This window comes from Coenobita brevimanus, chromosome 46 (genome assembly GCF_032717465.1).
Source record: "Coenobita brevimanus isolate Jiangsu-jjx chromosome 46, ASM3271746v2, whole genome shotgun sequence".
Taxonomy (NCBI): domain Eukaryota; kingdom Metazoa; phylum Arthropoda; class Malacostraca; order Decapoda; family Coenobitidae; genus Coenobita; species Coenobita brevimanus.
The window spans coordinates 26,097,951-26,124,262 of record NC_136999.1 but is presented as its reverse complement, the minus strand read 5'-3'; positions in this window follow the sequence as shown (position 1 = coordinate 26,124,262).

The following is a 26,312-nucleotide window of genomic DNA, read 5'->3' as shown; positions in this document are numbered from 1 at the left end:
GTCAACTTAGACAAGTGCGAGTTCGTACGTGCTAAGGTCCAGTACCTTGGATTTGTTGTGGGACATGGGCAAGTGGCTCCACCTCGGGCTAAGGTGGATGCCATTTCCAACTTTGCAGCACCCCAGTGTCGCCGTGCCCTCCAGCGATTTTTGGGCATGATCGGCTATTACCGAAGATTCATTGGGAATTACTCCACAGTGCTTGCCCCTCTTACTGACTTATTGCGCAAGGATAAGAAGTGGCAGTGGACAGCCGAGTGTGAGCAAGCTTTTATTACGGTTAAGTCTCTGCTGTGCCACCACCCTATATTGCGTGCACCAGATTTTGACAAACCTTTTGTGCTGGCAGTTGATGCTAGCCGAGTAGGGGTAGGAGCAGTGTTGATGCAGCCAGATGAGGGCCAGGTTGAACATCCCATATCATACTTCTCAAAGAAGTTTAATAGAGCCCAGAAGAACTATTCCGTCATAGAGCAGGAGTTATTAGCGATTATCCTGGCCCTGCAACACTTTGCTGTCTACCTGCCCCCTTTTGGCCCTGTGATCAAGATTTATTCAGACCATCATCCCCTGCAGTTTTTGAACAAGTTTAAATTTAAGAACCAGCGTTTGACCCGCTGGAGTTTGCTTTTGCAAGAGTACAATTTAGAAGTTAGGCATATTAAGGGGACTGATAACGTAATTGCTGATTGTTTATCCAGGGAGGGGTCAGGGTCTTGATTCGAAAATTTTGATCCAGGGCTCAAAATTTTCCCTTGGGGAAGGGCGTGTTACGTTGTCCGCCTTTCCGTTCCCACGGATGCAGCCGTTACAGCTGGGCTAGGGGATTATGCAGTATGTATCCGTGTCATTCGCGGAGTTTAAATTAGCGAGTTTACAAGTTCTTTTGTTTCTTTCGTTCCTGCCACTGAGGGCAATTTTATTTCATACCATGCTGAGAATGCATTTGATTATTTTGATTGTCTTGTGTGAGCTACAAGTATATTTAATAATGTTTTGCTTGCATTAGAAGTACCAATTTATTGTAGAGAGAGAGGGGCACGAATATAAGTTCTTATTAATTAATTTGATTATGCGTTCGCGCTTGGCCGTGCACGAGCCTTGATCAGGGGCACTATCTTCCCAGCCAGCTTTAGTATCGGGTGTTTGTACACTCTCTCTCTCTCCCCAGTTATTTTTATGCCAAGCTGGCGTTTTCATTTAAGTTTATTTTTATTCTTTTTGTTGCTGACTGAGGAAAGTAGTAGTTTTATTTTGTTTTTGTGACCTTGTTGTCTTTGGAGGGCCAGTCTGGCTCACCGTAGTTTCTCGCTGCCTTAATTAACGTTCCCCCAACACACGTACATACACACACACCCCTAACCCCTACATAGTTAATCCCATCTCTTTGCACAAGGCTAGTGAGAACTATCGTGAGCCATTAACTGCGTTCCCCCTTGGACACGGGTTAAGTAGAAGTCGTCACCACCGGAAATAAGTGGGAGGTGTTCCTGTATACTGTCTCGGGCGGTATTACTTCCGGTAGTGACGATAGTAGGCTGGATCTATAGGTAGGCTGTTCCGTTTTATTATCAAAGTACAGAGTGTTGCGTTCTTAAGTAAGTACCTTTCCGTTGCGCAGTTTTTCTCTAGTTTGCGGAGTGTCAGTGCCGGGGTCTGCGTTATTTTTGCAACGCAGTGGAGGCCGATCATCTAAGGCTGACTTGTTGTCTTTTTTGTAATAGCCCCGGGCTGGCGCTACCGTAACAATATATATATATATATATGTTACTAGCCGGCATTATTTATAGATCGTTTTACCAGTAAAATGCACCCTAGACGCAGGTACATAGGTTTCAATTGCTGAAACTCAGTTTACCAGTCATTGTTAACTTAAAAGACATCCTGTAACTCCACTTTCGAGGAAGTCAGAACGTCCCTTTACTAGAACTTGACTTTCCCGAAATTGCTTCACATAAGATACACACTTGATATGTTGAATCCATCCTAGAGAGTTTACCAACTAATAGGCTCCAGGTCCGGTAGGAATTCTTCCAACTGTTTTGAAAATGTGTCCCCCTGAACTTGCTCCTATTCTAGCTAAAATATTTAGACTATGCATAAGTACTTCCTTGTTCTCTGATTCTTGGAAAGAAGCCAATATTCACACAATTCCGGAGACAGGAATTTCCTCTGACCCCTCTAATTACAGACCAATAGCTATCACGTTTTCGCATCGTAAAGTTTTTGAGCACACAGTTAAACATCTTGAATCCACAACTTAATTAGTGATAGATAGTATGATTTTCGCCACAAAAGATCCACCATTGATATACTCAATCTCATGACTCACACCATCCATCAATCGATTCGGTCGATTGACCAACATGGAGAAACTCATGCAGTAGCACTTGATATTTCTAAAGCTTTTGACAGAGTGTGGCACCGTTCCTTGCTGTCCAAACTCCCTTGCCATGGTCTAACGTCTTTTGTTCCTCTAACTTCCTCATACTTCAGCAATAGAAAGATGAGAGATTGTGTTGATGATGTGTATTCCATTTCCAATTGATTAATGCCTGCTTGCCACAGGTATCACTCCAGGTTCAAACCCTGTTCCTAATGCATATTAATGATCCCTTACCTGTTACCCATACTCCCATCCATTCATTTACAGATGACTCAGCACTTCACAGCTCATTCACACTTAAACACACATTCACAAAGTTCAATGTCTCTAACTTACAACTCAGCACAGCAATCTCCATAAATGAAGACTTGTCTATATTATTACTGAATGGGGACAAAATAATACTGTCTCATATAATGCTAGTAAAACCAGATATATGCAATTTAGCAATGGACAGCTGCTGCCTGATCCCTTTATTACCTTTAATGCTACTAATATTCCTGTCTCTAAAAGTATTCAAATTTTCGGCGTTTCACTTAACAATATCCTCAGCTGGACCTCTCATGTTAGATCACTTGCTAAAACTGCTGCAAAGAAACTTGGATTATTGTACATAGTACTGTACGTAACTTCTTCACTGACGAGCAGCTGGCTATATACAATATATAAGAGTCACGTGAGCCTCCAGCTGGAATTTGCTCACCCTTATGGAATACATGTGGAGAGGTAAAACCAAAACAACTTGAGAAAATTCAGAACAAGGCTGTTAGAATTATTTATAACCATATTAGTACAAATGAACTACCTCCCCTGAGGAATGTTGCCTCCTTTGCAATATTTTAAAGATACTTTTATGGCAAATGCTCAGACGAAGTTGTATCCATTGTGCCACCTCTCCATGCCTTCCCCCACGCTACACGGACATCCAGTAGTGCTCATGACTGGACTGTCACACTGCCATATTGCAGAACTTCTGTCTCTCAGATTTCTTTTCTCCCAGTATTGCATCTCTTCAGAACTTGCTTCCCAAGAGTGGTTTCCTCGCAGACTTCAACCAGCTGCTGTTCAAGTTCATTTGTTACATTTTTTTATTATTTTTAAATGAATGAAGGATGCCTGTAAGCAGGTGAATGGTTTATTTTTTAATCCATTTGTTTTTCCCTCCACCGATTTGTTATTAAAAAAAAAAAAATAGTTCCACGGTTTGAAAGAAATTTAGAATTTGCTACTTGATTCGTATCAGCATGGCGATGACTTTTTTTTTTTTTACTCTGACAAGCAAAAACTATTTTACTTAAGAAAGATTTTCGAATGGGAGGGGCTTGAGTCAATCTTCGTTAACCTTATTAATACAAGAAATATTTCGTGAGCTGAATGGCATGATCTAGCTGTAACACGAAAACAAAGAAAAAATAACTTTATTGTAGTGCAGTAGTTAAACCTCTACAAATAGGAAACAAGTCTTCATGTTAATGTTAAAGCTGTGTTATCCAACAATGACCGATACGTGTGTGCGTGTTTCTGTGGAACTATGTAACTCCTTGATTCATTCGCTCATTCCATCCTTTTCTCACAGTTCGTTGCAATGCATTTATTCATTTTTTCATGTATTCATTTTTTTTTTAAATTCACTCCTTCCTTAATGTTGTATATTCTTTGGTTCGGATATGTAATCATGCACTCTGTTTTACCTTTGTTTAATTCATTCTTTAGTTTTATTCCGGTTCTGTATAAAGCGTTCAGTAATTACCTTCAAAATCTCATCTTCTCTTAGTTTTATTTATCGATTTCAGCCTCTCTTTTCGGTTAACTAATTTTTTTCTCGTCGAAAAATAGAGCAATCATATTAATAAACGCTATTTGCAGCTAAATACATAAAACATATACCTGCATAACTTTGGAGCTCGTTTCCCCAGAACAGCTTCCCCCAAAACTTCAACATACAGCAGTTCAAGTCAAACTCACAAATTTTTACCTGCGGCGATAGCTAGCACATCAATGAGTGGCCAGTGTTTTATTTTTTTTCTTCTTCTTCTTCTCCTTCTGCTTCTGGCGGATTTGTTAAATGGAAGCTCAGGAGACATAAAGGTGGTACTATGTAAGGTAACTTGACTTGGGAAATCAAAATCTGTCGTCAGCTGACACCTGAGGTGGTTCCATCTAACGACAACTTTAGTAAAAGTGCTTAATTTAAGCCAATTGAAAAATAAAACTGGTCCCATTCAGGTTACCTGAACTGAAGAATCCAAATTTGCTTTTAGATGTCACCTGTGGTGGCGACATCTAGCAGCAATCTTAACAAAAGTTCTTCATTCAAGGACATTGAGACATGAAAGTGGTCCCATACAAGGTTCCATGACATGGGAAGTCTAAATTTGTTGTCAGCTTACACCTGTGGCGGTACCATCCAACAGCAACTTTAGTAAAAGTTCTTCATTTAAGCCTTGGGTAGTGGATCTCTGTGTTAAGGTTAGTTGCTTTTTGCAAGACTTTCTGAAACAAGAACCTTGCTGCAGGTCGCGGAGCATTTCTTCTCTTGTTATGTATGGAGGATGCCTCTAATCTGATGTATTGATTCCTTTTTTTCCTTTAATTTGTTTTTCCTTCCTCTGTCCATCTTCTGAAAAAAAAAAAAAAAAAAAAGGCCAAGCACGCATTGTACAGAACCGTAACAGATGGTGTGAGTTCAGATAGTTTAGATGGAGTGCTGGTGATTTGAGATGGAAATGATACATGAAGGATAGTGTGAACCGGCCTTAAGTGCGAGAACCGTTTCGATTATCTCAGAAATGTAGCGTTACTTCTTTTTCACAGCTCTTAATATATACGTATTAGAAAAAAAAATGTAGCTTCACTATGTAGCGTCACAAATGTAGCACCGCTATTCCAGATTGTGGTTGGTAAGAAAACGATAATACCACCAATAGCGAAAAGAAGAATAAACTGTCCCCCAAGAAATGTTGACACTGAAGCCTGGAAATAAAATCAAACCTCGCGAAAAAATAACCCTCTCAAGGACGGAAGAACTTTAGTATTCTGATCCTACTTAAGGCCGACCTTTTATTTAATGAATAAGCTTGAAAATTAAGACACAGGCACAAATGAAAAAGAAATAACACACACAAAAAAAAGAAGAATAAAGAAAGGAACAACATACTTAAAATCGCAATTTAAAAACAAAAAGAAAAGGAAATAAAACAATGAAGAGAAAGCAAAGGAAAAAAAAAGAGTTTAGAGAACAAAAAGAAGACGTACAGTCATGGTGGAGTCCCTCCTGTAGTTTTAACCCCTTAACCACGGGGCATCACTTTCGTGATGCTTGAGAGCAAGGGATCATACTGCGGAGCATCACTTTTGTGATTCTGTGTTATTTGGAATTTGCCCGGGCTTTCAAGTGGTGGCTTGTATCATCTATCAGTACTGCCATTGTCCAACACTAGTCAGCACTCCTAATCTCATCTGTACTCCCATCCATTGTTGACAATTTAGCCATTTCTCCCCATTCTTGACTCCCCTCCCTACCTCCCTTCCATTACTCTCTCCTCTCGCCTGCCCGGCCGTGCTATGCTAAGTAAATCTTCCCTGGAATTTTCCACTGCTTTCATCCATTGAAGTAAGCCCTATGCCCTATTCATATACCAAATAATATATACGAGAAAGAAATAAGGTAAGTGATAGTGCCATACACCTGGAATTGGCTAATTATCACCTGACAACACCTCATGTGCACTCGTTCGCTAATTTTCGCTGTTTATTTCCCCTTGAAATATGCTGTATAATCTATTCTCGTAATAAAAATATATATAAGAAAGGAAGGGAGAAGCCTAAGTGATATTTACATTCACCTGGAAATGCCTAATTTGTTATGTATTATCCAGATTTCCTGCCAATCATTTCATAGCATATATATTAGCAGCTGTCACCCCGCTGACATTGGCAGCATTGCATTCCCCCTAGGCAGGCCACCACACTGTATTCAGTTTACTGTCGTCTTTCAAGGTGAAAGCACGTCGGATTCGCGCCTGTCCAACTCCGCCACTTTTTAGCCCCATGCAAAGGGCCCTGTGACCTCTACCCCATACTAAACCCTGTGTGGAAAGGGGTAAAGGGCTAAGTGACTGCTGTGGAACGTGAACTGGCTAGTTTGTCAATGAAAATGATAGACAGTGACTACGATCTATCTGGTGAGTAAAACAGTGCAAGTGGAAATGTAAATAATGTGTAAATAATGTGTAAACAGCAAGTGAAAGCAATGAATGTAAATATAAGTGAACAGTGGAAAATAGTTTTATAAGTTACTGCAAGTGACAGTGCATAACACAGTGTAAATAAAATAGATATTTAAATAATGTAAATAAAATAGAGGATGTAAATAGAAATGTAAATGGGTAGTAATATAAGAATACGAGTATATATACTAGGAGTAATGAAAGTGAAAGTTTCACTCTAGCATGTATGAATACTATGAGTTATGAAAGTGAAAGTGAAAGTGACAGATTCACTCTCAACGCTAGTATACAGGATGAGAAAGTGAATGCTACGTATTTTACTGAAAGAGAAATTGAATGCCTACAGTGACAATAAACTACTATTACTGAAGGAAACTTATGGATAAAGAGTGTAGATATATATAAGAGTTATATAGTAATAAATATAAAGTGTGAGTGTTTTTATGAATAATAAATGACAGAACACCAGCGGCGAACGATCGCAAGTGGGAAGGTCATACGCGCTCGTAATTTTCATTGCTTTGACAGTGTTTCTTTTTTGGGGGGTATGGATTCCAAACTATTTCAGAATCATAGAATAGTGTTTCTAGTGATAATATCAGGCTGTGGTAATCATATTACGGGTTGTCGGGAAGTGTAAAGTGGAGACTTCGTTATCCAACTTCAGAGGTCTCCATAAGTCCAACGGTACTCGACGAAGGCTCAACAAACATCCCAGGAGAAAGCTGAAGGTATGTGCCATAAGCATATTTATTTATAATGTTCTTGGACTAATAACTGATTTTTGGCAAATATATTTAGAGAGTCTGTCAGAGCATGAATATGCCTGCAAGACACGCAAGTCAGGCAAAAACAACCCTGCGGTTTAGGGGTTAAAGAACGTGTTTCCATGTCGACACCCTTCATAGGTATATTCACTCTCGTTTTTGTTGACTTGCGTTTGGCAAGTTTGCTTTCATTCAACCTATCTTGAAGAAGGGTGACCATTCCCATCCCTCTAACTATGGCTCTATTGCTTTAATTTTTTGTACTTCTAATGTCTTTGGATATATCCTTAACTGGGAGATATTCAAACTTCTTTCCTCTCATAATGCTCTGTCTGACCGACAGCATGTATTCCACAGGGAATGACACTGACTATCTTCTCATCTTCATTTCCTTCTGTCGGGGTTCAAGGGAATCCTTTACCATCGCACTCAACAGTTCAGTAGCTTTCTACAGAATTGCGCACAAATCTTGTATTTCCAAACTGTCCTCATTATGGTTTCCGTCTTTTTATTTTGTCTTCACCTCTAGCCTCCTCTCAGGTCGTTCTATAGCTGCTGCTCTACTCGTACAGTAGATGACCTTTATTCCCCTTTTAGTGTGTTCCTCGGGCCTCTTATCCTGTCACCAACGTTTTCCCTTCCATTCATCAATGATTTCTTGAACTGGACTTCTTGTTCTATCCACTCATAGGCTGATGTCTCCACCCTTCACATGCCCACCCACTTCTCTCAGCGTTCATTACAGCTTTTAGTTCGGCAATCAATGGATGAGGCTTTAGCACACATATTGTCTTACTTAGTTATTGTTTCTGATTTAGGTAAGAAAAACTGATGCATCAATAGCTCATTCTCTACATTTCTCATTGTCAAAATCTTCCAGTGGAATATCCCTTAATATTTAATAATATATAGCTCAGTCCTAACCATCTCTTAATATGCTTTCTTTCTGTTTCTTTTTTTTCGGGACTTACTGTGGAAAGATCATATTATGTCCCTTGCAAAATCAGCTTCCAAGAGCTTAGGTGTGTTAAGTCAACTCTGTGCTTTGTTTACCTTTTGCACAGCTCTTGACTTTATACTGGCATCTAATTCTACCTTGTGTGGAGTACAGTTAATATGTGTGATGGAGCTCCCCACATACCGTTCTTCTAAAGAGGGTCGGGTCAAAGGCTTTTTGTCTCATTAACTCCCTATTTCTTACTGACACCCTTCAACCTCCTTGTCTTTGCCACAGTGTTGCATCTTTTTCTCTCTAATATCACTGTTTGATTGGCCTCCACGGTCTTGAACTAGTTGTATCTATTTCTTCCCTTATGGGGGGTGCATAGCACCCGCTTCACTCCTGTCCAGCTCCATTTTGGAAGAGTGAACCTATGCAAATGGGAAATTTTGGAAGCATCTTCCCAGTCGTATTTCCATGTGCCCATAATTCCTGATATTTTAAACCAAATATGTCCACACAACTCGATATTAATGGATCTTGGATGTGACATTTTAACCCACCACGTCCCAACTGATTTTCCACCACTGACCCTCTCCCCAATCCTGACCAATTTTGGAAAAAAAAATTTTTTGGCTCAGACCTCCACTTTGGTGAGAAACAGAAAATTAATAGAGAAATTGCTCACCTGAGTTTTAAAATACAGAATACTGGTAGCAGTACCCCTTACCTTACTATGTTTTCTGTCAGGCTGGCTCCAAAGAAATCGAGCTCTATGTGAGGGTAACTATTCCATACCACTCATAAATGGTATTTATTAATTTATTTGGTACAAATTTATATGTTGTATGACAGTATATTGGTTTTCACACAGTACTATAGGCAGTATTAGCATTGTTTCACTCACCAAACACGTCAACATACCTGACCTTTTTTGGCGACATTACCTGATCATCATTTCTGACTGTTTCTTCCTCTAATGCTACTTAAACTTTGTCCTCTACATTGTCATCGATTGGGGAATCACTCTGGCCTTGAATTTCGTACCGTGGCATGACATGTCTTCACTGGCCAGGTCACTGGTAACAGGTGAATTGCCGAGACAATGGCGTGTGGGGGGGGAGGTCATGCGGGGTAAGGCATTGACCCTGCCTGGCATCTTGTAGAGGAAGGTGTCCCGTGTATACATACCAAAAATCATGCGCGAAATATGAAAATTGTGCAAATTAGGGACCTTGCAATTCCTGAGCATTTATATATGTCAACAGGAGTCACAGTGACATAACGTGTGGACGTATATATACGTCAACGGGAATCAGCGGGTTAATTTGTGTTTTTTGGAAACAACAACTTTCTAGGTTTACAGTCGTTGGTTCTTTCTTCATTGCATTTAAAAGTTATAACAAGAAAATGAACTAGGTAAAAATTGAAGCAAGGAAAACAAATATGAGAAAACAGTAAGGAAAAAAAATGAGAAACATGACAAAAAGAAAAAATACATCAGAGACAAGAAAAACAAAACCAAGAGGAAAAGTGGAAAGACATGTAACAAGAAAAAAAAAATCCATCAAAACTGTGGAAATGAAAACATTTGTCAAAATAAGAAATTGAAAAACAAACAAATAAAAAGGAAGAAAGTATAGAACAAGTAAGTAGGAAAAAACATACAGGAAAAAATCTGAAAAAAGACCAGAAAATAACTGAACAAAACAAAGAAGATGAAGAAATATAGAAGTATTAAAAAAACTAAAAGGAGGGAAAACTATAAACAATTTATAATAAAGCAACAAAACCAATAAAAAAAAAACACGGAAATAAGCAACAGGGTGAGAGAACATCGGATCTATCTATCTATCTATTGCCAGACGCCTCAATCCCGTTTGGGGTGGCCACAAACAAATCGCCTCCAAGTCGCCCTGTCCCCCGCCATTTCACTGCCCTGCTCCCAACTCACACCCCCCTCTCTCATATACCTCTCCACCCCATCCCTCCATCTCATCCTTGGCCTCCCCCTCCCTCTTCCCCCCTCCACCTCACTCACATACACTCTCTTCGTCAGTCTTTCGCCCTCCATCCTCTCCACATGGCCAAACCACCTCAGTGTGTTCCTCATAACGCTTCCTATCACATCCACATCCACACCACAACGCTCCTTTATATCCTCATTCGTCAGCCTGTCTCTCCACGTGACTCCACAGGCTCCTCTTAAATAACTCATTTCCACTGCTCTCACTCTTGACTTGTGTCCTTCCAACAATGTCCAAGCTTCACTTCCGTACGTTAGAGTTGGTATCACAATACTGTCATGTAGTAACTTTTTTCACTTCCATGCTCACTTCCCTGTTTTCTTATCACTGCTTTCAAGGAACCAGCAACCTTTCTTCCCTGCTGTACCCTTTCAAGCACTTCACACTCCAAACCTCCATCCTTACTCATCACACTACCCAAATACTTAAACGTACTCACATTTTCCAATTCCTCACCATCTAACCTTGCTGTACATTCACTAACTTCACCTCTCTCAAAGACCATCACTTTACTCTTCCCTACATTCACCTTTAGGTTCCGTTTCTTACACACTCTCTCAAACTCATCCACCAAGCCTTGCAGCTCCCCTTCGTCTTCACTCAACAACACAGTATCATCTGCAAACAACAGTACAGGGAGTTTCCAAACACTATCCTCTCTCACCAGGACCACTCCAACATCCACTACCCTACCTTGTACCTCTTTTATTACCCCATCCATGTACAGATTGAACAACCATGGAGACATGACACATCCTTGTTTCAAACCAACTTTCAAAGAGAAAAATTCACTTAGTTCACCATCCACACGCACTGCAGCCTTCGCACCATCGTACATACTCTTCACAGCATTCAACAACTTCCCATCTACTCCATATATTCTTAACACTTTCCACAATCCTTGTCTGTCCACCCTGTCATATGCTTTCTCCAAATCCATGAAAGCCGCATACAACTTCTTTCCCTTCTCTAGAAACTTTTCCACTAAAGATCTAAGAATGAATATCTGATCTACACAACCTCTTCCCTTCCTAAAGCCTCCCTGTTCTTCTCCAACTAATTTCTCTGTTCTTTCTCTAACTCTGTCTATAAGTATCCTACCATACACTTTTCCTATTATACTAAGAAGATAAATGCCCCTATGATTACCACACACTTCTTTTTCCCCTTTTCCTTTGTACAAGGGAATAATTATACCTGACTTCCAATCCTCCGGGACTCTACCTTCCTCCCAGGCCAATCTGCACATCTTCCACATCCATTCTACTACTATCTCTCCCCCATGCTTCAGCATTTCACCACACACTCCATCAATTCCTGGGGCTTTCCCCGATTTAACTTTCTTCATTGCTTCCACAACTTCTATCCTACTGATTTCTTCCTGTCTTCTCACCTCCCTCCTTCTCCCAGCCATTCCCCAGCCACTTATACTTGCATTACTTCCATCCTCTATGTTCAACAATTCCTTAAAGTGTTCTCTCCATCTGCTCACTTTTTCTCCCTTCTCCACTAATAATCTACCATTTTTATCTTTCACTCCCCTGCTAACTTCACTTCCACCCTGTCTTACTCTTTTCACTTCTCTCCAGAACATTTTCTTACAGTCCCTCCACTTTGCACTCAAATTCCTTCCAAATTCCTCATCCACTCTCCTCTTACTCTCTCTTACTAATCTTTTCACCTCTCTCTTCCTTTCCACATACAACTCTCTCTTCCGCCTCTCAACTTCTTCCACGCCCCTATTTCTCACCCATTCATTGTATGCTTTCTTCTTTTGTGCCACAGCCTGTTTCACCTCTTCAGTCCACCACGCTGTTCCTTGTACCCCCCTCCGCCTTCTCTTCCTTCCACACACCACATCACATGCTGCACATATTTCTTCTGTAAATATCTTACACACACCTTCCACGTCTCCCATCTGCTCCAATTCATATTTGCCCAATCGTTCCTCCACTTCTCTCTTATACTCTGCCTTTTTCTCATCCTCTTGTAACCTTTCCACTCTCCTTGCAACTACTCCTTCCTCTCGTCTTTCCCTTCTTCTATTCCTCCATCTCACTTGCATCCTAATTCTGGCCACCACCAACATCGGATCAATATAGGGAATTAAAAAAAACATCATTAAATAACTAAAGGAGTTAAGAATAGGAATCAAGTGGAAAAAAGAGAGGAAAAAGGAAGGAAAGTGAGCCCGCGAGAAAAACAAACATGCAAGGCATGAATAAAAATAAATATGATGGAAAAAAAACGCCAAAGCAACAAATAAAAACATGTTACAGGTAAAGAAAAGCAGCACAAAAAAAAAAAGAAAAAAGAAAAAAAGAAGGAAAGAAAGCAAAATACAATGAAAATATAGAAGTAACTAACTGAAATGAAGATGAATGAAAAGAGGTGGATGTAAGGCATGAAGAGACACAAGACTGGAATGCAAAACAAAACATAGAAAAAAAATAAATCTAATAGATCCATACTACCCCAATCCCCCATGTATATCTAAACATTTCATAATATAGTTGTGTGCGGAAGAAAAAACAAGTGAAAGGAAAATAGCAATTAAAGGCAAAAGAGGGTTAAGAAGAAAACACACACACACAATATATAAATATATATATATATATATATATGTGTGTGTGTGTGTATGTATGTATGTATGTATACTGCATATGCAAGAGAAGGGAAGAATGTATCATAGGAGGGAAGAGGAAGGACAAATTAGTAATTAACCGTATAGAAAATAGACGAAAATATGTAGAAAATACGAAAAATGAGTAAATTAGAGAAAGCAAAAATGGAGGAGGAGAAGGAGGAACAAATATGGAAGGAAAAAGCAGGAAGATGGGAGAACAAACGAAAAGGAGGGAGAGGAAAATGCCATACTCCACACAATTAACCTTCTTGATGGCTGTCCTGTTGTAAGAGTTATGTTTCTCTCTCTCTCTCTCTCTCTCTCTCTCTTTCATTCCTTACCTAAAACTTTCTTCTCTTTTAGGCCATTCACTCTTTCGTGGTCACTTCCCCTCCCGTATTTTACCTCCGTCAATGAAATTGGAGGAGGTTATGCATTCTGTTCTGTTTTTTTTCTCTCTCTCTCTCTCTCTCTCTTTGCCCACGAGAAATTATCTTAAAAAGTTATTGGTGGATTTCAATGAAATTTTGTGGATATGTGGGTCATGGGCACAAGAAGAGTTGCTTACCTTTTGATGATGATCTGTGTTGTCTGGTAGAGGCTTCGGGGAGGGGGGGTTATGCACTCTCTGAGTACGCTTAACTTTTTTCATACAATGCCATATGACATACAGTAAAACCTCGATATAATGGACTTCAACAGACCAGAATCTCTTCTATCATAATCAAGGAGCTACCAGACTAAATTCTTATTTATTGGAAAAAGTCTAAGAAAGTCAGAAGTCCTGACTGCCTGACCACTTCAGGTATGCCTACCACAATAAGGTTAATAAGGACATGTTAATCAGTGTACTGTATTGTGCAGTATTATTATATATATTATGCATTTGATTATTGTAGTGAGTGCAATACTGCAGTGGTAGTGAAAACAGTTTAAAAACCATTGATGCAATGCAGACTAATGTCTGATATATCAGAAGGAGTCCGGGTTAGCAGGGGGAAGTCTGGATGTTGCTTTTATCAGAATTTCGCATTTTTCAGAATGGCTTTGGCCCCAGTTAGTCCGTTATAGTGAGGTTTTACTATACTGTGGTAATGGTAAAGCATTTGAGCGTGACACTATTAGTACTGGTATCCTACCATTAGCTCTCTCATGGTCAGGTCAACTCTCCTCTACAATTTCAACTATCAGTAAATAATTTGTTTAGGGCGAAAATGAATACAAGAGCCTAATAGTGCTAATACTGATAGCAAATCTTTTCATCCTAGTGAAAGAAGTCAAATTTTATTCCATTTAATGCCAAATTATATTATTCAGGTGGGAATGAGTCAGTGGAGGCTGCGAGTGTAATTACTAGTACCATTAACCTTCTTATGGTCAGGATAAAAGCAAATTCCACAAGAGGTTATACATGTCACAGTGGGGCTTGGCAGTCTGGAAGAGTTAACTTCCTTTGTCCTTCCCTCTACTATATATATTTCTCCCTTGTCCATTCATTTGATTCGTGTGCCTTTGTATCTTGAGATACAGCGTATGGGATAGTTTCACGTTCATATACTTTAATTTTCTTCATTATTATTTTTGTCATCGTCATCATTATCTCCATCTCCTCCTCTTTTTCCTCCTTCACTTCCTCCTCCCGTTGCCGGTGCTACTGATGTCACCGCTTGGAGAATGCTTTAGACTACATCTCCGCCACGTCTAAATCTGTTAACCTACAATGGACTTCTTCCCAGAGTGTATTGCTCCTAAACTGTCTCAGCACCAACACCATCCCAACGAGTGTCACCCACTCCTCTCCATCCACCTTTCTTTCTTTTTTTTTATCCAGACAGAGAATGAGACAACCTAACTGCAATATCATTATGGACTTAATCACCATAGATTAGTGCCTCCTCATGAATTTTTATCCGTTGATATTTCTAGACGATTTCTATGACTTTTATTTACTTATTTACTTATTTTACTTGAGGAGATAAAAATATAATTCGTTGCACCCGTCAGTAAAACAATTCTTAGGATCACTAAAATTGGCAGGATATTGTGTGCATTATCATCATCATTGGGACCTCCTTTCCCACCCTAGGGCAGGGTGAGGGGTAGCAATGTCCAGACAACCCAAATTTGCCCAATCCAATGGGCCACTCTTCCAGTCACTCGTCATTCAAGACCCCGGAATCCTGGTTCTATCAAATATGCCAAGAAGATTCACCGAGTTTTGTATCTTCACAGAAACATATCCGATAGGGTCAGTCCAGATGCTGCCACGTTAACTCCTTAACCGCGAATCGTCACTTTCGTGACGCTCGGGCGCAATGAATCATACCGCGGGGCGTCACTTTTGTGATTCTATGTTATTTTGAATTCTCCTGGGCTTTCAAGTGGTGGCTTCTATCATCTATCAGTACTGCCAGTGTCCAAGAATAGTCAGCACTGCTAATGTCATCTGTACTCCCATCCATTGTTGACAATTTAGCCATTTATCCCCGTTCTTGACTCCCCTCCCTACCGCCCCTCCATTACCCTCTCCTCTTGCCTGGCAGGCCGCGCTGTGCTAAGCAAATCTTCCTCGGAATTTTCCACTGATTTCATCCATTGAAATAAGCCCTATGCCCTATTCTTATACAAAATAATATATACCAAAAAAAAATAAGGTAACTGATAGTGCCATACACCTGGAGTTGGCTAAGTAACACCTGGCAACACCACATGTGCACTTGTTCGCTAATTTTCCTTGGTAATTTCCCCTTGAAATATGCCGTGTAATCTGTTCTCGTAATAAAAATATACATAAGAAAGGAAGGGAGAAGCCTAAATGATATTTACATTCACCTGGAACTACCTAATTTCCTACCAGTCATTTCACAGCCTATAAATTAGCAGCTGTCACCTCTCTGATAATGTCAACCCTTGGCGGCCCCATATCCACCTCGTCATTTAGTTCAGTGTTGTTTCTTGAGATGAAAGCATATAGCACTTGCGCCCCTCCATTTCCGCCACTTCTAGAGGGCCCTGTGACTACCCCTACTAAACCTCGTGTGGGAAGGGGTAAAGGACTAAATGACTCTGCTGTGGAGCGTGAATTGGCTAATTTATCCATGATAATGATGGACAGTGACTACAATCATTCTGGTGAATCGTGTGATGAGCCAGTGGAGGAAATGGTGATAAACTACGAGTGCTTCAGTGTCCCAAGTTCATCCTGGCTCCAAGGGAAAGGAGCCCTTATTTACTGGACGTGACAGTGTAACATAGTGTAAATAAAATAGCAATGTAAATAATTACTAATATAAGAATATGAGTACAAATACTTGGAGTAATGACATTCAAAGTTTTGCTCTCTTCTCTAGTGTACTGAACGAGAAAGTTAATGCCTGGAGTGAAAATAAACTACTATTACTGAAGGAAACTTATGGATAAATACTGTATATGTATATATATATATATATATATATATATATATATATATATATATATATAAGTGTAATAAAGTAATAGGAATATAAAGTGTGAGTGTGTTTATTAATAATAAATGACAATACCAGTGGGGAACGAGCGCAAGTGGGAAGCTCATACGGGCTCGTAATTTTCATTGCTTTCACAGTGTTTTTTTTTTGGTGTATGGATTCCAAACTACTTGAAAATCATAGAATAGTGTTTCTAGTGATAATATCTGGCTGTGGTAATCATATTACAGGGTGTCGGAAAGTGTAAAGTGGAGAATTCATTACCCAACTTCAGAAGTCTCCACAAGTCCTACGGTACTCGACGAAGGCTCAACAAACATCCCAGGAGTAAGCCGAAGGTATGTGCCATAAGCACATGTAATTATAATATTCTAGGATTAATAATTGATTTTTGGCAAATATTTTTAAAAAGGCAGTCGGAGCTTGAATATCCTCGCAGGATGCGCAAGGAGCGCAAAAACATCATCGCGGTGTAGGGGTTAAAAAGGGGTGCCAAATCCCTGATCATGCACTTCTATTTCCAACATTCATCCAGTCAGCTTGATCTCTTGTCAGTTCCCTATCCTCACCGACTTCCAAACCTCTGTTCCTCACACACTCATCTACCATAATTATCTCTCCACCTGTTTCTTTGGCCTACCTTGCCTCCTCCTTCCTTCAGATTCGCTCAGATATACCTTTTTTCACCACTCTATTGTTATCCATGCTCTCCACATGACCATACCATCTCAGTACACTCTCTTCGATTCTGGTGTCCACATCTTTCACGAATCACATTCTTTCGTATCCTGTCCACCCTCTATACTCCACATACATTCTTGTGTGAGTATACTAAACTGTCACCAAATTGGAGGAGCTAATGTTGACATGATACTGATTTGATTACACGTCAAAAAAGTGTGTAATATGGGCTACATTATATCGTCTTCACTGAAATATACTTATAACAGTAGTTGTACATTTTCATATTCCATATGTTTTTCAGTTGGTTTTAGGATGGGGATGCTGGTGGGTGGGGGTAACCTTCTATTTTGCTAATCATTTTAAACTAAAATGCATTCGAATTATGTTCCTGTCGTTCCAAGCCTGTACCTCCCTCTTTTTTCGTATGCATTCCTGTTTGCCCTGTTATTTTCCTTGAGTCGAGTTGTCATGCCTGGAAAGTATTGCTCAAGGGATGAGAGGGTCCGTATCATTGCATGGAGGCAGGATAATGTCCCTGTCAACACGATTTGTAAATGTACTGGATGCGCAAAGGCGACTGTCATGAAGATTCTTGCTGCAGCGTGCAACCTGCAACCTGATGTCATACCAAAGCACAAGCATGGCAGTGAAAAGAAGAGGACGACTTCCAGAGGTACATATACACTTCTGAAGAGGGAAGTAATCAAGAATCCTTGACTGACGGCAGCAGAATTAAAGAGAACGCATCCACAGCAGTTACAAGACGTCTCATTTCGAACTATCCAACACCACTTCCAGAAGGAGATGAGTTTGCCAAGCCGCACCACAGCCAAGAAACCGCTTCTCACTGACTACGTGAAGAAGCAGCGCATTCATTTGCCAAGAAGTATGCACACTTGATATCGGATGAGTGGAGAAAAGTTGTTTTCAAATGAAAGTACATTTCAAGTGTTCCAGGTGCATTCTGCCAATGTTCGTCACCCTGCCTCCCTTTGTTGATATGACCCTGCTTACAAAGGTGCCGACTGTTAAGCGCCCACAATCAGTAATGGTATGGAGATGTTTCTCAGGTGAAATGGGAAAGGGAGGCCTCTACTTTCTTCCTAAGAATTTGATGATGAATTGTGGCCGGTGCATTCAAGTTCTGAAAGATCATTTGTTAAACTTTTTTGCTATTCACGGGTGCGACTTTTTCATGCACAATTCAGCTCCATGTCACAAGTCAAGAAAGGTGACAAAATGGCTTCAGGATAATCGGATTGAAGTCTTTAACTGGCCTGGCAACAGTCCGGATCTAAATCTGATAGAAAACTGCTGGACAAAGATGAAGAAAATCATGCCAGAGAAGACATCCAGTCTGGACAACCTCAAGACTGAATTGACAAATGTTTGGTGCAAAAAAATGTCCTTAGATTACTTTAGAGATCTCAAGTGATTCCATGCCAAAACGCATCCAATTGGTCCTGAAAAACAAGGGAAACGTGATTTCATATTAATGAATGGCATTTCATGAACAAACATGGTGATATACTATGATTTATGTGTTTTTTAATTCTTTGTAAAGGGATGTCCTAAGTCAATTTCTGGTAGTTGTATCTCTCTCTCTCTCTCTTTCTCTATGTATATATATGTACAGTGTGTATATATATATATATATATATATATATATATATATATATATATGGATCCTCTGTGATACAGTGGTTGAGTGTGCGTTTCGCTGGTGAGCGCGGTTGGCCTCCCGCCAGAGCTGTAAAAACTTTAGGAAGCATTCACCTAGCCACTTGCTACTTTGGCGGATACAAGGGGTGCTGTGGTTAAACCAGTGTCGCATACTAGTATGCTTGCACCCAATCGGATTAAGGCGGGCCGATTACACTTCGTTCACAGACTACACACACTTCCAAAGCCACTACAGTTACACTCACAGACACTTCTTACCCTATATACAGTCTCTACCAGACAGCCTAAGCCACTGGGTAGAGATACATTGGCTGTATCGTCCCTGCTTCGGTAGTGATAGGCCGGTCCTGCAGTGGACCTCAACGGCTGATTTTGATATATATATATATATATATATATATATATATATATATATATATATATATATATATATATATATATATATATATATATATATATATATATATTTTTGCAGTGGACCTCAACGGCTGATGTTATATATATATATATATATATATATATATATATATATATATATATATATATATATATATATCTCATCAGCCGTTTGAGTGTCCACTGCAGGACCGGCCTATTCCTACCGAAGTGGGGATGATACAGCCAATGTATCTCTACCAAGTGGCTTAGGCTGTCTAGTAGAGATTGTATAGGGTTAGAAATGCTTATAAGTGTAATTGTTGTGTTGAAGTTGCTTTGGATGTGTGGGTAGTCTGTGAACCAAGTGCAACCAGCCTGCGCAAGCCGACTGGGTGCAAACATACTTTAGAGTATGCGACACTGGTTCAACCACAGCACCCCTTGTGTCCGCCAAGCAGTATGTGACCAGAAGAATGCTCCCAAAGATTTTTATCCTGGCGGGGCGCGAACCCTTTACCACTGTACCACACACACACACACACACTTTACCACTGTACCACAGAGGCTCCATATATATATATATATATATATATATATATATATATATATATATATATATATATATATATTCTCTCTCTCTCTCTTTTTTTTTTTTTTTTCTCTCTCTCTCTCTCTCTCTCTCTCTACACTGTTATGTGTGGCTGATAAAATTACTTATATTCTCACGTATCATTCATAGCATTTTTTATTCACTTCATTTCTTAACATCATGCTTAGCACTTGTGTGAACAGAGATGAGTTTTGTGAATATCAAACAGAGAGCAGCTGGCCTGGCTGTGTGTTGTCGCTTGTTGAAGTGTTATATCGTGAGGTGAAGTTTGCCTGTAGGAGTTTCTATCGCTGTATGATATGTACTTTTGAGCCTTCCCGATGTGTCAGCTAATGCGCACATCCTCTCTGGAACCATCCCTAATGTCGTTGTTGCCGTTAGCTCTGCCCTCTCGGGGTTTGCCCATGTTAGTTTCGACCTTGTTAAAGAGTTTCGGTTACTCCTTTTGTGCTTCTGTGAGTTTGTATTTAAAATCCGCAGAGTCTGTTACCAAGTTGACTTAGCGGCTGAAATTATGACGGTGTGTTGGTATGCTCTGCTCCAGGACATTCTATATATTGCAGTATACGAGTATTTGTCACCCGTGAGTTACTGCTTATTAATCAAGAGTGTTAGCACATCATCTTCTTATTAGGTTGTACTTCTTGGTACTGGAATTATTTATACCAACTGCTAATTTAATAATTCCAATTGCTTGTGCTAATGTCACCTATTTTAATTAAGTGCCAAGAGCCTGTATCTTTACATTTTTAGTCTTTACTCTGCCTCAGGCGGTTTCATAACCCAGGGGCTAGTTTCAGTGTTCTGGTTTACCATGGCTGTTGTTCGAAACTTTAAGATAATTTCTGGAAGTCTTAGTTTGACAATCTTTTTCGAGCCTGTCTGATTTTATTCCTGTAGCATTAAGTTAATGTAAAGTAAACTGAGTTAAGTATTTTTATTGCCAATTTCATCCCTCCTTTCGGTTACTGCTATTTGTTTTAGATGTTATTACCATTTTTTTCCCTTTCTGAGCTCACCACTTGGTGTGACTTGCTGACACTTAGTACTTTAAAATTTTCATTCCGCACTTTACATCAATCTTCAGGCAGTCAGATACACCTTTAGCCCCACCTCGCCCTAACAGAGTGGCGACCTTTGTCAGGACTGTGAAAACTAGGTTTTGTAGAATTTAAGCAAGTTTGTGTAAGCTGTCATATCCCCTGAGTGCTGCATATTTACTTGTTGGAGTGCCAAGCTTTGGCCGTCATGGAATATGTAACCCTTCGCTCTCCCACAGCCCCCCTCCATACTGTTTCGGATGAGGATGCCCATGCCCATGTAAATTCCTCACCTAGCTTGATGGTGTTGTAAAGTCAGAGCTTCATTCCTCTTGTCTTAGGCTAGAAGATCAGGGTTCCCATTTCCCTAATATCTTTTTCCAGGATGTCGGGTTTGAGCAAGGTAAGGGGGAACACTAGGCTCAGTTTGTGTGGATGAAGTAGTGAAAGAGAAGGCAAAGATACTGTAGAACTGGCGACGTTAGAGCAGCAGGCAAAGATAGTCCAGACAATGATAGAATATGCAAAGTTGCAGTAACAGACAAAGAGCAAATGAAACTTGATCATGAGTAGCCTACTGTAAGAGACCCTCGGAAGGCCAGTCAAATTCTTCTCCTCCCCTCCCATGTTTCACTCCTACTAATCCCACTAAAATAGTACCTTACTTTGACAGGACCTTTGTTTTGGAATTCTCATGATTCGAAAAATTTCTTTTGGGAACAATTGGCCTAAAGATCGTTGGCCTACCCTAGTTCGAACAGTACTTAAAGGCAATGCCCTCAGAATGTTTCACAGTTTAAGTTTTGAAGAATGCTTTTATTATGAGGTTTTGAAGAATCCAGTTTTCTGTGCTTATGAATGAAGACCTGAGGCATACCGCCAATGGTTTAAGGATATTGAGAAGTGCCTTCCAAGAGTCTTAGACATGTGCATGACGCTTTCCAAATGTGGATCCACAGTGAAAATGTGGCAAATTGTGATAACCCATGCAGCGCTTGGCTGAGGGATATTGTAATCCTTGAGAATTTCCTGGATAAATTAGACAGTGAAATAAGGATTCATTTATCAGACAGTAAAATTAAAACTGTCTCTGAAGCAGCTGTCATTATTGATGATTATGTATTGCATGAATATGGCAGTAAACTTAAGGAATTCTCTATGAATTTCCCATTTAAGAAGTATACCCCTCAGCAGAGTAACCAACACTCGGGTAAGTCAGATTTAGCCGCTAATTGCAAACCTACAGTAATCCCTCTTGTGCACCGTCTGATATCTCCTCTGATTTTTTCAGGCACCCTGATCACTTTCGTACTTATTGTAAGCATCCAGGTCACAGTGTTGAAGTGTTTTAAGAAGAATGTTCCATCTAAGCCTGTCAAGCTTCTTCGAAGTGAACCAGTGGTGACTCCGGTTTACCCTCCAGGCCTAGAAGTGACTGGAGAGTCTTGTGTTTCTTTCCCCTCTCAGCTTGTATCAGAAACTAGGGACAAGGAGCCCACTGTTGAATCACAGGCAGGAGGTGGTATGTCCGTGCCCATTCCTGATGCCACTTCACTTTCTGGAGACGTCCTGGTGGCAGTTAGCAGTGCCCTCCTGTTTCTTCACTTGCTCCATAAGTGTTTTTTGGCGTGGCACTGTTTGACGGAGCCGATTTTCCTACGAAAATTCTACGTGACACTGGAGCTTCACTGTCAATGTGGTTAAGCCCTGAACTTAAAGATTCAACTAAGGAGTCTGTACTAATTCAAGGAGTATCTGGCACAATGGTTATCCCTGTAGTGCATGGAGACTAGAAATGTAAAGCTGCTTTTTTGTGATGTTAAAAGTCAAGATATGTTTATTAATACTGGTATCGCAAATTTACTATCGTGTTGATACCCATTTTTGCGAGCACCAAAACTCAAAACGATTTTGAATTTTAGCATGACTAATCAAGATTAGCCAATGTTCCTCCCGAGGAAGTCTGACCGATACTGGCATTCCATTTTGTAAACAAACCCAGCGCTACCAATGTCGAGCCAAACTCGATAGAGAAGAAGAAAAGAGGTTATGTTCTATTAAGACATAAAAGTTTTCCCATATAAGTTTATTTGACACAGAAAATCTATATTTGCTATCAGCTGACACCTTTGGTGGTACCATCTGGCAGCAACTTTATTAAAAGTTCTTCATTTAAACCTATCGAAGCATAAAAATCATCTCATATAAGGTTATTCGACATGGCTAGTTACTTTTTACAGCAAAGCGAAACATAAGCCTCACAACAGACCTCAGAGCAATTCTACTCTGGTTTTCCCTAATGCTACCACAACGTGAGGGTCATGAGGATATTGACAATTTTACCTTGTGTCCAAGAACAATGGTACAGCTGCCCTTTCATTTGACACCAAAATTTCAAGCAAAAGCCCCCGTCTGGTCGGTGGCATGACAAATAATATCATTTAATATCCTCTACTTTGCAGAAAATCTCCCAAGGCAGCCTTATGGCACACCAACGAATGTTCATAGATGGCTCTGAGGTAAAGGCAATAATATCTTAGTGACCCATTTTTGCAACACTCACTTGAAACTCAGTATCAGCACAAATGGATACCAAGATAATCTTGACTTGAAAATGTCACGAAAATGTGACAACTCATTTGATTGGCCAGTGCGCCTCGGACTAGCTGACTCTCTTCCTCATCAAGGGGTTGACCTGCTGCTGGGAAATGATTTGCCAGGTGAGAATAAGCGTATTACTCCTGTACTATGCAAGATGTCTGTGCCTCATGATCCCCCACAGGTTGATAAAGTGGATGCAGATGTGCTTCCAACGTGTGCTGTGACATCATCTATGGCACGGGCAGAGTGGAGACAAGACAATGTGCCACTTAGGGAAGTGAAGTCTGGTGATCCTGAGGCCATAATGGAAACTTGCCCTAAGATAGCAATGGAAGACGTCAATGAGATAGGCTCCAACGATTGTTATTCTCTGTAAGAGATATTCATGAATTTATCTGACGATAACTCTACTGTTCCCATTGAGAAGGTGAGTGATGAAAGATTGAAGGAGCTGCAGGCAGGTGACACAGAGATTCAGAAGCTGTCATTAGCTGCAATGAAGGATTGCACTGTTGGTTGCTGTTACGAGAGGAATAAAGTATTGTGGAGGTGCTGGCATCCCCTGTATGTTAGTTTTGGCGACAGAGAGTGTTGTGCCCAGTGCTTGTAGAAAGTAACTGTTGGAGTTGGCTTACGCTACCCCCTTTTCAGGCCACATGGGAGTGAGGAAAACCCTGGGGCAGCTGCGAGTGGAGTTCTACTGACCGCACATGGCTACAGATGTGGCCCAGTTTGTGCAGTGCTGCCATACTTGCTGGTTGTTTGGGAAGCCTAATCCATTCATACGTAAATTAACTCTCATTCCTGTTCCTGCCTTTGACTCCCCATTTACTCGTATTGTAATTGATATGGTTGGACCCCTGCCACCTACATCCTCTGGTAATAAGTACCTGTTAATCATATCTGATTCTTCCACTAGAATCCCAGAGGCTATTCGTGTTCATTCCCCAAAGTCAAAAATAGTTGTTCAGGCATTGCTTAATTTCTTTACTAATTTCAGGTTGCTGAGGGAGGTTCAGTCTTATAGGTCTAATTTTCCTTCAAATACCTTCCAGCAGTCCATGGCGATGCACGGTTTCGTCCCATGTAGAGCAGTGCTTAACATCCCGAGAGCCAAGGTTCCCTAAAGAAATACCACCAGACCCTTAAACCGTTGTTTCAGAAGTACTGCTTTGAGCACCTGATGGACTGGGATCGAGGAATGCCATTCCTCTTGTTCGCCAGCCATGAACATCCTCAGGAGAGTTTAAGTGTCTCCCTTAATGAGCTAGTATTCACCCACAAGGTAAGCGGCCCGTTATCCGTCATTAAAGATGCTTGGGCTAGTGATTCCACCCCGAGCCATAGTGTACTTGAGTTTGTTAATGATTTTAAGAGCAGGATGTGTAAATACTTCCAAGTGGGTAGAGAGAACTTGAAATAGGCTAAAGGCAGCATGAAGAGGAAGTATGATAAAGAAGCTCGTTTTCTGAGAATTCAGAGTTGGTGATTAAGTGTTAATGCCATTGCCTCTCCAAGGACAGCCTTTTGCTGCTAAGTGTTGTGGCCCTTATTCTGTGGTGCATAAAGTGAGTAGTACTGACTAATTAGTGGAAACACCAGACATGCAGAAATCTTATTACCATGCTCCAGAGGCCCCAGTAACTGTGCATCTAGTCTCGGTTGAAGAGAGTGAGAAGGTACTCATTAGTTTGATAACCCAGGAACAAAATGAAGAAGACTTTGACAATTACTGCAAATGCTTGGCAAAGCAACACTGAGGCCAGATTGTCCCTTGGTATAAAGGTTTCGCATTTGCCAAATCAGTACGTAAAACTTTTAACACTTCTTTCTGCATTTAAGGATTTCTTTGGTAGCTTCCCTGGGCGGATGATCTGGATCAAGCATGATGTCGGTGTGGATGACACACTCCCTGTTAAGTTGCCACCTTATCGTGTCTGCCCTGAGCGCCTAGGAGCCCTCTGCCAGGAGTTGAAGTACATGCTGGACAATGATCTTATCCCCCCTTGTGTGAGCCCACGGAGCTCCTCTGTGACCCTGCAGGCCAAGCCTGATGGAACAGCGAAATTCTGGATAGAATACTGCCCAACATGCTGATTAGGGCCGATATATTTCCCCTGGCTTGATTAGAAGACTATGTTGATTGCATTGGTTTGTCCCGTTACTTCATTAAGGTGGACCTTAAGAAGGGCTTCTGGCAGGTGCCCTTGACAGAGTGGGCGAATGATGTATCGTGTTTTGTGGCAGATGGTCAAACTTATCGTTGTCATGTGATGTCGCACGGGATGAAAAATGACCAAGCTACCTTGCAGAGACTTACGAGCCCAGTTGTTTGTGGGCATCCAAACTGTGTGGTGTACTTGGATGATGTGGTAATGTTCTGTGATAATTGGGATGACAACCTGGAACAATTAAATAAGTTGCTTTCCTGACTCTGTAAAGCTTACTTTGTTGCTAACTTAAAGAATTGCGAATTTGTTCATGCTTAAGTTCAGTACCTTGGCTACATAGCTGGTCACGGTTGTCTCTGTCCCCCTTATTCAAAGGTGAAGGCCATTAATAAATTTGCCACACCTGAAACCAGACAGGAGATATGGAGGTTCTTGGACATTGTTGGTAATTAAACATAATTTATTTAGAACTTTTCAAGTGTTGTGGCCCTACTGACAGACTTGTTAAAGAAAGAAAAGAAATTCTGTTGGGCTGAAGTGACTGTTAACATGATTGGTTTTGGGAGTGAACAGAGATGAAATGCAGTGCCAGGAAACGTGACACTAGCAGAGATGAAGAACGCTGTGAAGCGACTGAAAAATCAGAAACCAGCTGGGATTAATGACGTGTATGCAGAGATGGTTAAGTGTAATGGTGAAAGTG